We start from the raw sequence: 12,348 nt of genomic DNA on the forward strand, positions 1-12,348 counted from the left end.
TTGTTTTAGTGCATAATTTTAAGTGAAATAATTCGAAGAATACTTTAAAAATACATTGAGTCTCAACACAGTACGATTAAAACCTTCAATGCATGATTTTTGCAGCAAAACGACCTTTCAGAATGTCGCAGATTCTTGACTAAAGTTTGTGGTTAGAGACAATTGATAAGCTTACAGCAGGGTTGTCCAATCCTCACTTCTGTTGAGCCCTGTGTGGATAGTATCAAATTGAATGATTGTCTTGAGTTCCTCTCGATTGAGGAGTTGGGCAAGGAGTTGTGGAAGTTTCACTGTTTTTAGCACCGTCCACTTGATATCGTCCGCAGTGTGTTTCAGTTCTGAATAATGTTCAACGAGGGGTGCGTTTGGAGTTCCACAACGTATCCGGCTTCTGTGCTGGCCAATGCGAGTCTTTATTTTCTGGGTGGTTTGGCCAACGTACATTTTCAGACAAGGGCACAGGATGGCATAAATGACATTATGGATATTGCAATTGGTGAAGCTTTTCATTGTCATTGTGACATCATTATGGCTTAAATTCCGTGCCTCAGTAGTGATTTCACACACTGTGCAACAGCCACACTTAACGTGCCCCAGGATAGGAGGTAGGCCCCAGTTGGTCTCAATTGTAGTTAATGGGGTGGGAGCTGGTAATGCTGCACTTACTAGATGGTCCCTTAGATTTTTGCTTTTCTTAAAAGCAAATAGCGGCCTCTCTAGATGTATAGGGCCTGCATTTAGAGTGGGCCAATGCTTGAGAATGGACTGCCGGATTTTATTGGAGACAGGGGAAAAAGTGGTTACACATGCTATACGTTCAGTTTTGTCCCTTAGCTTGGGTGTCAAAAGGGCTTCTCGGGGGCAGTACCAGGCCCTTTTGGTGGCTGTTTTAATCAATCTTCTCGGGTAGCCGCGTGCTTTTAATTTGTTTGACAGCACGTCTGCTTCCCTGAAGTAGTCTGCTTTAACTGAGCAATTTCTCCTGATTCGCAGGAACTGGGAATAGGGTAGGGAGTCTTTTAATGCCCTAGGATGGTTGCTATGGTAGCTCAGAAGTGTGTTGCGTTCCGTGGGCTTTCTAAAAAGGCGTGTCAGTAGTTCATTGTCATGATGGAAAATGGTCAGATCTAGGAAAGCAATCTGGTTTTTGTCATGGGTCAGAGTGAAATTCTGGCCGGCACAGTTGTTGTTCAGCCAATGATTAAAGGAATGCAGTGTAGGTATGTCCTGGTTCCAAATAAGGAAAATATCGTCTATATAGCGACGTCACAAGCAAATCCCTGTATAAAAGGGATTGCTTTCTGTTAAAATGTTGCCAGTCTCCAGGGCATCCATGAATAGAATTGCCAGGTTGGGGGCAAAAATAGTCCCCATGGAAGTTCATTTTACTTGTTGGTAGTAGGTGTTATCAAACAGGAAATAGTTCCTGGTGAGACAAAGTTCAAGGAGCTGTAAGATGAAGATGGTGGGGACCCTGTGAGGACGTGGTCGAGTGTCTAAAGTTTTTTGAATGACCAGTAGAGCCGCTGTCTGTGGGATGTTTGTGTAGAGCGACTCTACGTCCATTGTGCATAGGGTGTGAATTGTTGGGTCAAAAGGATGATGTTCCACTAAGTTGACCATCTGCATGCTGTCCCTCACATAACAGATTGTGGATGGTACAAATTCTTTAATGAAGAAATCAACATAAGAACCCAAGGGCTCTAAAATGGATCCACAAGCAGAAACTATGGGTCTGCCTGGGGGACTGTTGATGCTCGTGTGAACTTTTGGAAGGGTATAGATAACTGGCTGGCGTGGACTTTTTACATTAAGAAATAGATGTTCTTTCTTACTCAAGAAACCCTGAGAGACTGCATCTGTGGTGATCTTTAGTATAGTCTCTTGTATATTTTTGGTGGGGTTACCTGGTAGCCTCTGGTAATGATTTGTGTTCCCTAGCTGCCGTAAGATCTCTAGTTTATAAGAGTCAACATCCTGGAGGACAATTCCTCCGCCCTTGTCGGCACTTTTAATGACAAGAAGAGAGTTATTCTTTAGTGAGTCAATGGCGTCTTTTTCTGCCCGTGAGATATTATAAGGAACATACAGTTTTTTCTTTTCAATGGCACAGAGGTCTTTATGTACCAATGTTTCAAAGGTTCTGACCTCCGAGGGAATCATGCTGGCAGATGGAAGGAATGTGGAAGGTGGTCGGAATGGGGTATTAGCATTAGTAACGGGGGGAGGATGTAGTTGAAAAAAGGTTTTCAGACGGATTAGTCTGAAAAACCTGAGAAGTTCAGTTTGCAACTCCATAAAGTCATCTTCATCTTACAGCTCCTTGAACTTTGTCTCACCAGGAACTATTTCCTGTTTGATAACACCTACTACCAACAAGTAAAGGGGAATTCCATGGGGGTTATTTTTGCCCCCAACCTGGCAATTCTATTCATGGATGCCCTGGAGACTGGCAACATTTTAACAGAAAGCAATCCCTTTTATACAGGGATTTGCTTGTGGCGTCGCTATATAGACAATATTTTCCTTATTTGGAACCAGGACATACCTACACTGCATTCCTTTAATCATTGGCTGAACAACAACTGTGCCGGCCTGAATTTCACTCTGACCCATGACAAAAACCAGATAGCTTTCCTAGATCTGACCATTTTCCATCATGACAATGAACTACTGACACGCCTTTTTAGAAAGCCCACGGAACGCAACACTCTTCTGAGCTACCATAGCAACCATCCTAGGGCATTAAAAGACTCCCTACCCTATTCCCAGTTCCTGCGAATCAGGAGAAATTGCTCAGTTAAAGCAGACTACTTCAGGGATGCAGACGTGCTGTCAAACAAATTAAAAGCACGCGGCTACCTGAGAAGATTGATTAAAACAGCCACCAAAAGGGCCTGGTACTGCCCCCGAGAAGCCCTTTTGACACCCAAGCTAAGGGACAAAACTGAACGTATAGCATGTGTAACCACTTTTTCCCCTGTCTCCAATAAAATCCGGCAGTCCATTCTCAAGCATTGGCCCACTCTAAATGCAGGCCCTATACATCTAGAGAGGCCGGTATTTGCTTTTAAGAAAAGCAAAAATCTAAGGGACCATCTAGTAAGAGCAGCATTACCAGCTCCCACCCCATTAACTACAATTGAGACCAACTGGGGCCTACCTCCTATCCTGGGGCACGTTAAGTGTGGCTGTTGCACAGTGTGTGAATTCACTATTGAGGCACCGAATTTCAGCCATAATGATGTCACAATGACAATGAAAAGCTTCACCAATTGCAATAGCCATAATGTCATTTATGCCATCCTGTGCCCTTGTCTGAAAATGTACGTTGGCCAAACCACCCAGAAAATAAAGACTCGCATCGGCTAGCACAGAAGCCGGATACGTTGTGGAACTCCAAACGCACCCCTCGTTGAACATTATGCAGAACTGAAACACACTGCGGACGATATCAGGTGGACGGTGCTAAAAACAGTGAAACTTCCACAAAGAGGAGGCAACCTGGACCAACTCCTCAATCGAGAGGAACTCAAGACAATCATTCAATTTGATACTATCCACACAGGGCTCAACAGAAGTGAGGATTGGACAACCCTGCTGTAAGCTTATCAATTGTCTCTAACCACAAACTTTGGTCCAGAATCTGCGGCATTCTGAAAGGTCGTTTTGCTGCAAAAATCATGCATTGAAGGTTTTAATCGTACTGTGTTGAGACTCAATGTATTTTTAAAGTATTCTTCGAATTATTTTCACTTAAAATTATGCACTAAAACGAAGCTGTTCACAAAACGAGCACGTTGATGGCACTTCAATTTTCATTAACCTCACCCCCATCACTGTCACTTCCAGTAATCCCATTTCCCTGAATTTGAGCGGTTCGTTCCTATAACCATAACTTGAACATCTGTCACTTTCATCATCCTGAGAAATCCCTAAAGTCACAAGGGCTCTCCCCAGATTAAAATGGCCGCCCGCTCCGAAAAACGATGCCAACATGGATCAAGGCTTCCCCCTATCACATGACCCGCGGATAACCAATGAAACCATGCGGATCACGTCACCTCTCCGTCACGTGACCTTTGTTCAAACCAATAACCAGGGAAGTGTTTCAGAACACGGAAGCGATCCATCGAGATAGCTCCTGTGACCGGCGCCTGCGGAGCATTGACCACTCCACCCGGTAAGCTCGCCGAACTACTGCCCCTAACCCTAATATTAGGCTAAAATCTCGCACTTGAACTTTTTTAATACCTGTTATTTTGCCCCACAGCGGACCAGTCATCTTTCTGGCCGCACCGCCATTGTTAGCGTTATTCACATTGCCGGAGGACGGCGATCCTGCCTAGAACTACCCGGTAAAGTAGTGCTTTATTCTGGCGCCCCCATTACCACCCGACCACATTCTAAACTTTCTGTTCTCTTCCCTACAGAGGTTGGCCATATACCTGTGCGCCAATCGGACAGATTATATATCAGTACCTATCACGGACCTCTGAATACTACCGATACCTTCCCCTGTGGGAACCTTCCTACCAGGCATGGTAACACTGCCCTGCGAGCATTTTAAAAACTTTCTCTAAACACCAGAGACCAGTCACCTTAATACTGGTTTAAATTTTCTATTTTGCAGCCACGCAATATATACGTATAATAATCCCTGGCTGATCGGTTGCAAGGCTCTTAACTCGTTATATCAGAGACAAACTCCACGCAACCCATACGGTAATATATAACTCCCTACCATGGCCACATAGCAAAAGCGTTCTTTGACACGTAAGAGCACACGTAGTCACATTAATATTTATTTCAGACTAGGCGTGATTCAACACCAATCTTGGCGCCTGCACAGAATTCTCAACCAACCTCACCCAAAAAGGAACGGTTTACCTATGAAGGTAAATAGGTTAATATCCCGCTTTTTACTCTTTTTCTCCCTCTGGATAGTATGGTTTTTAATACTTCTTATTGCCAACAGAACGACTTGCGTTGTTGACACCAATCGGACCATCCCATTTGAAGATAACTCCACTTCAACTTAACAACCCGGTAGGTCCTCTTTACCATCCACCATCAAGCGCTAGACGCACCGATAGGACAGCATTGGCTTCATTATGCCCCCACAAATACCATACTCTTTTCACTGTCACAAGCCTCACCAACCCCACGGCTGACCTAAGTTCCTAAACCACTCTCACTTGCCCTAGCTATTCGAGAACTCACTACCACCAATGTTCATAATCGAATGTAGATTTTCACTAAATGAGGAATTTCACTAAAAGAATGCATGAGTATGAGAGGCCTTGCACGGAATACTCACGCCTCATGGCAACACCTAACACTGCGATTCCGAATACGAATACTGTAGTTACAATGTGAGTGCTGACTATACAAATAATTACTGTATATATATATATCTGTTTTCCTCCCTCTTGCTTTCTTTCAAAAACAGGTGTTGTTAAAAACTTTGTTCAGGCAAAATTATTCTCTTGTCCTGAAGATGATCCCGTTATAACTGAGCTTGGGATCGAAACGTCGACCGTAGAGTAATTCATACATGTAACTCCATTATACTATTGTTTGTATGAACAACTCCAGGATACACTGTCAATGTAAACTAGTAGCAGTGACCTGCAAGCTCACTCTGTTTGCCTGATATTTCCTTTCACTTACCTTCACTTTCTCACTTCTCCCCTTCTTGGATGGCACAGGACTGTGCCCCAATGTAACCCCTATGTTTCGGGTTATGTGTTGTATTTTGAGATTAAAATCTATCAAACTAATAAACATTCCCTGACCGGCTGGTCAAGGAACTCTGAACTATATAGAATTCCATTGTGATCTATATACATTAATTGTGCTTTCTACATTCTTGTATGCTCAGGACCACTTGTTGTTTTGATAAATACTTGATACCCATGGTCCCGAGCGATTTAATGGGTTCCCCTTGTCCCTTCTTGATCAACATAATTGATGCCACTGAAGCCTAGTGCATAACTCAAAGAGAAATGTATAGGTAAATCACATGGAGAGTCGCAAAGAAAAACGAGTTGGAAAAACAACGCCCACTATTTTAAATACATATGTACCATATATTGAATATGAACTATGTTATGGGCTTGATTTTCTCCTTATTATTGTTAACACGTTTTGATTTAAGAACTCTTTTGTTTGTGTGGACCTGAGGCAGCTTTATCTGGTTCCCACCCTTATATAATTACATATATCAATAAAAAAAACATGCATGCATAGAGACTATAGGTGGACTCTCTCCATCCAAGTTCAACAGTCATTCACATTTTGCTCCACCCACTGCAGCCTACAGCATGGAGCAGTGGGTTAGCCCACTTAATTCTTTGGTGCCTTGTACTGTGAGCGGCATCATTTTGACTTATCACTTAGGCACATCTACCTAGATGAAGTGCACTTCAGTGCTAAGTACTGCTAAACTTTACTTTCCAGTGTATATTCATTTCCTTTCATTATTTTTTGATTTTAGACATCCTTGTGTGCTTAAACCGTGTCTTCAGGTTACAGTAATTCAGAGCTAAGAGTAGCTTTTCTTTGCCTTGATAGGAATCCTATTTTAGTGTGATATTCATTACTACTAAAAGGGTTTCTATACATGGTCTAACTAAACTTCCATGATAGGAAGGACCCATACATTCTATTAAAATTGTATGCCATGTTTATTTTACTTTTTTGTTAATGTACAATGGTTATTGCACAAGTACAGTCTTAGGTACCATGTTTAGGCAGCATGTTTATTTTTTTGTGGTATACCTTTGCAATAATAAAAAAAACATCTTAGCAGCTTGTCGAAGTTGATGCTTAATGCTTAGTCATTGCTTGTTTTTCATGCATGCATAAAAATGCAGCATAGCAACAATTAAAAGAAAGTAGAGTGGAGAACATGGCGGCAGCAAGCTGAGCTACGGCTGCGCCTGGAGGTTCTACCCGTCCCCCAGATATAAAACAGGGGTTTGAGGTCTCTGCTGCAAACCAAGGAGAGATCAGGTGTTTTTGCGAGTCCCTGGATAAGAAAGTGGATCTTCTAAATACCAGGATGGAGACATTAGAATCTAATGTGGGGGAATTAACAGAGCAGCTTGATGTCCTGAAAGTTGGCATAGTTTCTCTTAAAAGAGATGAGGGGGCCCTGCGGGACAGGTTAGAAACATTAGAAAATAATTCCCGTAGGAATAATTTGTGAATACTGAATGTTCCAGAGGGGAGTGAAGGTGAAGATCTTAAGCCCTTCATGATCACACTTTTAAAAGAATCACTTGATTTAGAGATCTCAGATGATGAATTGGGCCGGGACATTCAGAGAATCCACCGAGACCCTTTCAGAAGAAATCCGAATCGATCTAAACTGAGGAAAATCCTTATACATTTCCATATCTATTCATTGAAAGAGAAGATTCTCAATTTATCTCTCAAATATAAATCATTGAAGGGTAGGGATTTTCCATTTCAGATCAAATCAGACCTGGCCAGAGTCACGTTAGATAGTCAATTGGAGCTGGGTAGGAAGCTGGAGGATTTTAAAAAGCTAGGAGCTGTGGCTCAACTTAAATTTCCTGCCTCCTTGAAGATTATGTTTAAAAACAAAATGTACAACGTGAGATCAGTACAGGAGGCAGAAGACTTGCTTGCTAATATGCAATTGGGCTCGCTATATCTTCATATAATTACCTCTAGCCTCTATCCCCAGTTCCCCCCTAGGTTCCTGGATAGCCTACCTTAAACAAAATATACATCACAAGTATTTCTATATGCAGCAAGGTCTAGGGGGGAATAGACAATGTTTTTTCCAAAAAAAAAGTCTCACATAGGTAAAAATGATATAAATAAAAAGTAAATAAAAAACAAATAAAAAAAGAGAATAAGATGGGTATAGATAAGGTTTCTCTTTTTTCCCCTCTTTCTCACATCACATCCCACATTTATTGCACTTTATAGGTCGGCTTAGGTAAAGTTAGGTTGGCTCTTTTTCATTTCTCTGTCAGTATTTCTGGTTATGTTTTCTTTTGGGTAGAGGAGGGTGGGAATCTGCGGGGTGCAATTATCTGGACTTCACCTGTCTGGATGACTGGGGGTAGGGTTCTTCATGGGTGGGGAAGGGGATGTTAGAGCACAGGGGCAGGGGAGGGGGGAGCAGGGGGGAAAAAAAAATTTAAATCCTAATTTCCGCCACTTTTGGTATGTCCAACTTTAGAGTTAAGGTTAAGGGCGTATGTAGTGGGATGATCTGTGTGCAGGTGTTGAAGGTGCTGAATTTGATATCCCATATCTTGATTCTGGTGGATAAGGGGAATTTAGAGCCACCATGAGCTCTTTTCAGATTCTTTCCTGGAATGTCAATGGCCTGCGCACTAGACCAAGGAGAGATAAAATCTTCCAATATCTACGGGACTCTTCAGCGCAGGTCATTGTCCTCCAGGAAACTCATCTTTTGGAAGAAGAGATGATCTCCCTGGTAGTCTCAAAGCTGGGTAGGCTTCCATGTATGCACAAGTCACTCAGCAAATATTAGAGGGGTGTCAGTTATTTAAAAAAAAACAGCCAGGGCTCATATATTATCTCAGATAAAAGATCCAAATGGTAGATGGGTCATTGTAAAAGTTACAATAATGGAGACCTTGCTAACCTTAATTTGATATTATGGTCCCAACCACGACGACCCCACTAGTTTGAAGTACATTTTTTCACATTTATCGTACTTCCCGGAATCGATCGTCCTGGCAGGGAATTTTAACATTGTCTTGAACCCTGCATTGGATAAAACTCCAACTAATTGAGCTGTCTTCTTTTCTAAATCGCGGGAGTATCTGCTTGGGGCCATGAGACAGTTCACCCTATCGGATATCTGGAGAGACAGATCAGGGCAGCAGTTAGGGGTGTCATACCGAAATTATAACTATTGGCACCAGTCAAGAATTGACTTTGTCCTGGTCAGTTTCTCATTAAGGAGCCAGGTTACGAATATTGCATACCTGGCACCCCACCTCTCGGATCACTCCGGGGTCCTTCTGGTTCTGAAATGCCCAGTTCCCAGTTCAATTAGGACTTGGTCCTTTAATCGAGCCATACTTTTGGAAGAGGAGGAAGTCTTCTTTCTCTCACAAGAAGTGGAATGGTTTTTGGAGGTGAACGTTGGAAAAGCCTCAACAACTTCAGTATGGGACCCTCTGAAAGCCTTTCTACGTGGCCAAATTACTAGCAGGTCTTGTCATAGCAATAAAAAACATAAGGAAGAGATCATGGATATTGAAGTTAGGCTGAAAGATGCAGAGGTAGATCTCTCAGGCTCAGTACTCCCTGAAATTTTTCAAGAGAAGTGAGATAAGGTCAGCGGATTAAAAGCAGAGCTTGAAAATATTTTGAACATCAGGCTTACTCGAAGATGGGAAGCCAGTAAGATCTCCCAATTAAGAGTATGGAGAAGGAGCGGGCAAACTCCTTGCATGGAAGAGTAAATTGACCGAGCAAGGAGTTATATTAAGGAGATCAGAAATGAGAAAAGTACTTTAGTCACTGATGAGGAAATTCGGAACGTCTTTCAGGCCTTTTTTTAATCTATCTACCAGGAGGATGGTAGCGTAGAGGTAGCTTGGAGGTATTCCTTTCCCATCCCTTAGTTCAGAACAACAGCAATATCTAGACAGGGCCTTTTCCTGTGCCGAGGTAAGGGACGCTATCTTCAACGGTAAGAATGGAAAGGCCAAAGGGCCGGATGGGTTACCTACTGAGCTTTATAGAGTAATAAGTGATCGGGTTATTCCTACTATGACTAACCTTTCCAATCAGATCTTGTAAGAAGGACTGATTCCGCCAGATTCATGGAACGATGCCACTATAGTCCTGATCCTGAAACCAGGAAAAGCGGCATCCAACTGTGGGTCTTATAGACCCATATATCTCTTGAATGCCGACTATAAAATCTTTACCTCTATATTGACAGCAAGATTGGGTATAGTGGCAGGGGACATTTTGCATTCAGACCAAAAGGGCTTCGTAAAGGGCCTGCCAGGTATCGCACCTAACATATGATCTAATTGGAGCGATTGATCTGGCCTCCACCTATTCCATCCCCTTAGCAGCTATGACCTTAGACGCCACCAAGGCCTTCGACAGGGTGAATTGGACATACCTGTCAGAGGTCTTGGAAAAGTTCAATCTTGGTGAGAAATTTCGTCGTACAATACAATCAATTTACAGGAGACCTACGGCTAGACTTTTGGTAAATGGCAGTATCACAGGGCCCTTTAATATATCTAGGGGTACCAGGCTGGGCTGCCCACTCTCCCCTCTCCCCTTTGATCTATATATCGAGCCATTTGCTCAACAGCTTAGAGAGCATTCCAAAATTCAGCCGTTCAAATATGGGGAGTGGGAGAGGAAGGTAGCCCTCTATGCATATATTTGGATAAGGCATTTCCAGCTGTCATCAGTCAAGCCCAGGAGTTTGGACTAGTCTTGGGCTACGAAATTAATTCTTCTAAGACTGAGATTATGGTTTGGAATCAGGCGGCAAGTCAATATCAGCACCAGATAAACCCCAGAATGAGATACCTGGGGGTAAACATTGTGCAAGACATAGCTAAGATAGCTGAAACTAATTTGACTATGGTGGCGAGAGAGTGAGTGAAGTTAATGAAAACCTGTGCTTCGCTCCACCTCTCTATCATTGGCAGAGTCAACTTAGGAAAAATGTCAATACTTGGAAAAAGTTAAGACGCACAAGGGAGAAGGGAGGCCTCGCCTTGCCAAATATCCAGCTTTATGCTTGGGCCTTCCAACTCTCCCTTGCACGTATGTTATTGAAAATGCTGGTCAACACCGGAGCAGGAGTGATGTTTTTAGCTATGCTTCAAGGTGCACATTTACCGGTGGAGGGTTTTCTGTTTAAATTTGGGGATGCTAAGTTTTTTTTTAAAGTTAGGATTAAGGTTTTGTAGGGCCTGGGTAAAACATGGGCATATGTGAGGAGTTCGTTTCACTCGGATACTTCTCTAGCATGGCGCCCTTATGGGATTCTCCCGGTGATCCAGACTGTCTGAGGGACAGTTTGGTAGCTCCTTTGAGGGAAGCCGGTCTGGCAGTTTGGGGGGGACCTGATTTCAGACGGCACCCTAGTAACATGGGAACAACTTAGGGAAAGTGTTGGGGCTGGCCTTTCTAAATTTAAATATCTCCAGTTGGCCAGTTGGGCTGAGTCGCATTCACAAACAACTCATGGAAGCTTATTAGGTGGAGGTAATGATCTGGAATATAAGCTTATGCATAGACCCAGAGTTTCCCTTTGGTACCAGGCAATCTTGGAGGAAGTGGATGGTGATTTTAAACTTGCCAAGGAATTGTGGAGAAGTTCTTTACCTGCTCAAGACTGTGACACATTGTGGCAGTGTTCGTGTAAAATCGTATATCAAATTTTAAAACCGGCATGGTTAAAAAAGAAACCACCTGTTCACCATTCACAGGGATATTTTTTACCCCATTGAGGCTTTCCAAAATCAACAAAGAGTTGCCTGCATGCTGTAAGAGATGTGGATTGGACTCGGCTTCCAACATTCATATGTTTAAAGAGTGTCCAGCTCTGGCCTATTTTTGGGAATAAATTGGGAAATCTTTGTCGGACATAATAGAAAGCCCTGTTATTTTTGACTTGCTCTTGGTCATTTTTGGTTCACAGGATAACATCAGAGGCCCTGCAAGATCGTTACTTTTTTATGCCATGCTCCTAGCTAGGAGACAAATATGTAAAAAATGGACAGATTCTATCCCTCCCTCCTTTTTTGACTGGCAATCTTCTGTTCTGGCGACTTCCAAGTTGGATCTATTGAGAACAGGCAGCAAAAAGAAGAGAACAGTTTGGAACATACTGAAAGGAAGATGGGACCCGGAGTTGATGCCTAGTTTTTTTTTGTTTTGTTCTTTCTTTATCGGGTCCTATGATTAAGCTGCCATAATATTCTATGGGCCTGGTCGGATACTCCCAGTATCAAACTGGAAGTCTTAAGACAAAGGCCATCTAGCTCCTGGAGCTCGTAAATAGAGTTATCTCAGTTGGTGTCTTTGTGTACACACAAGCAAGTCTAGGTGCTTTTCCAATCTCTAGCCGTCTATGCCTCTCAGCTTGCTGATTGTGGGTACGGACTGCTTGAGTGTGTATTTGAAGCGAGATTGGTGTTGAATGAGGACAAAAAAAAAACAATTTTAAAAAAGTGTCGTTTTTCATTTATTTATTTTCACTAAGTATTTTAAAGAGCGCTACATTGTTGAATGCATTTATGTTACCAAACAGGAAATGCAACATCCCATTGGGAGGTACAGAAACTAAAC

Source organism: Lissotriton vulgaris, chromosome 1_2, assembly GCF_964263255.1.
Source record: "Lissotriton vulgaris chromosome 1_2, aLisVul1.2, whole genome shotgun sequence".
NCBI classification, from domain to species: Eukaryota; Metazoa; Chordata; class Amphibia; order Caudata; family Salamandridae; genus Lissotriton; species Lissotriton vulgaris.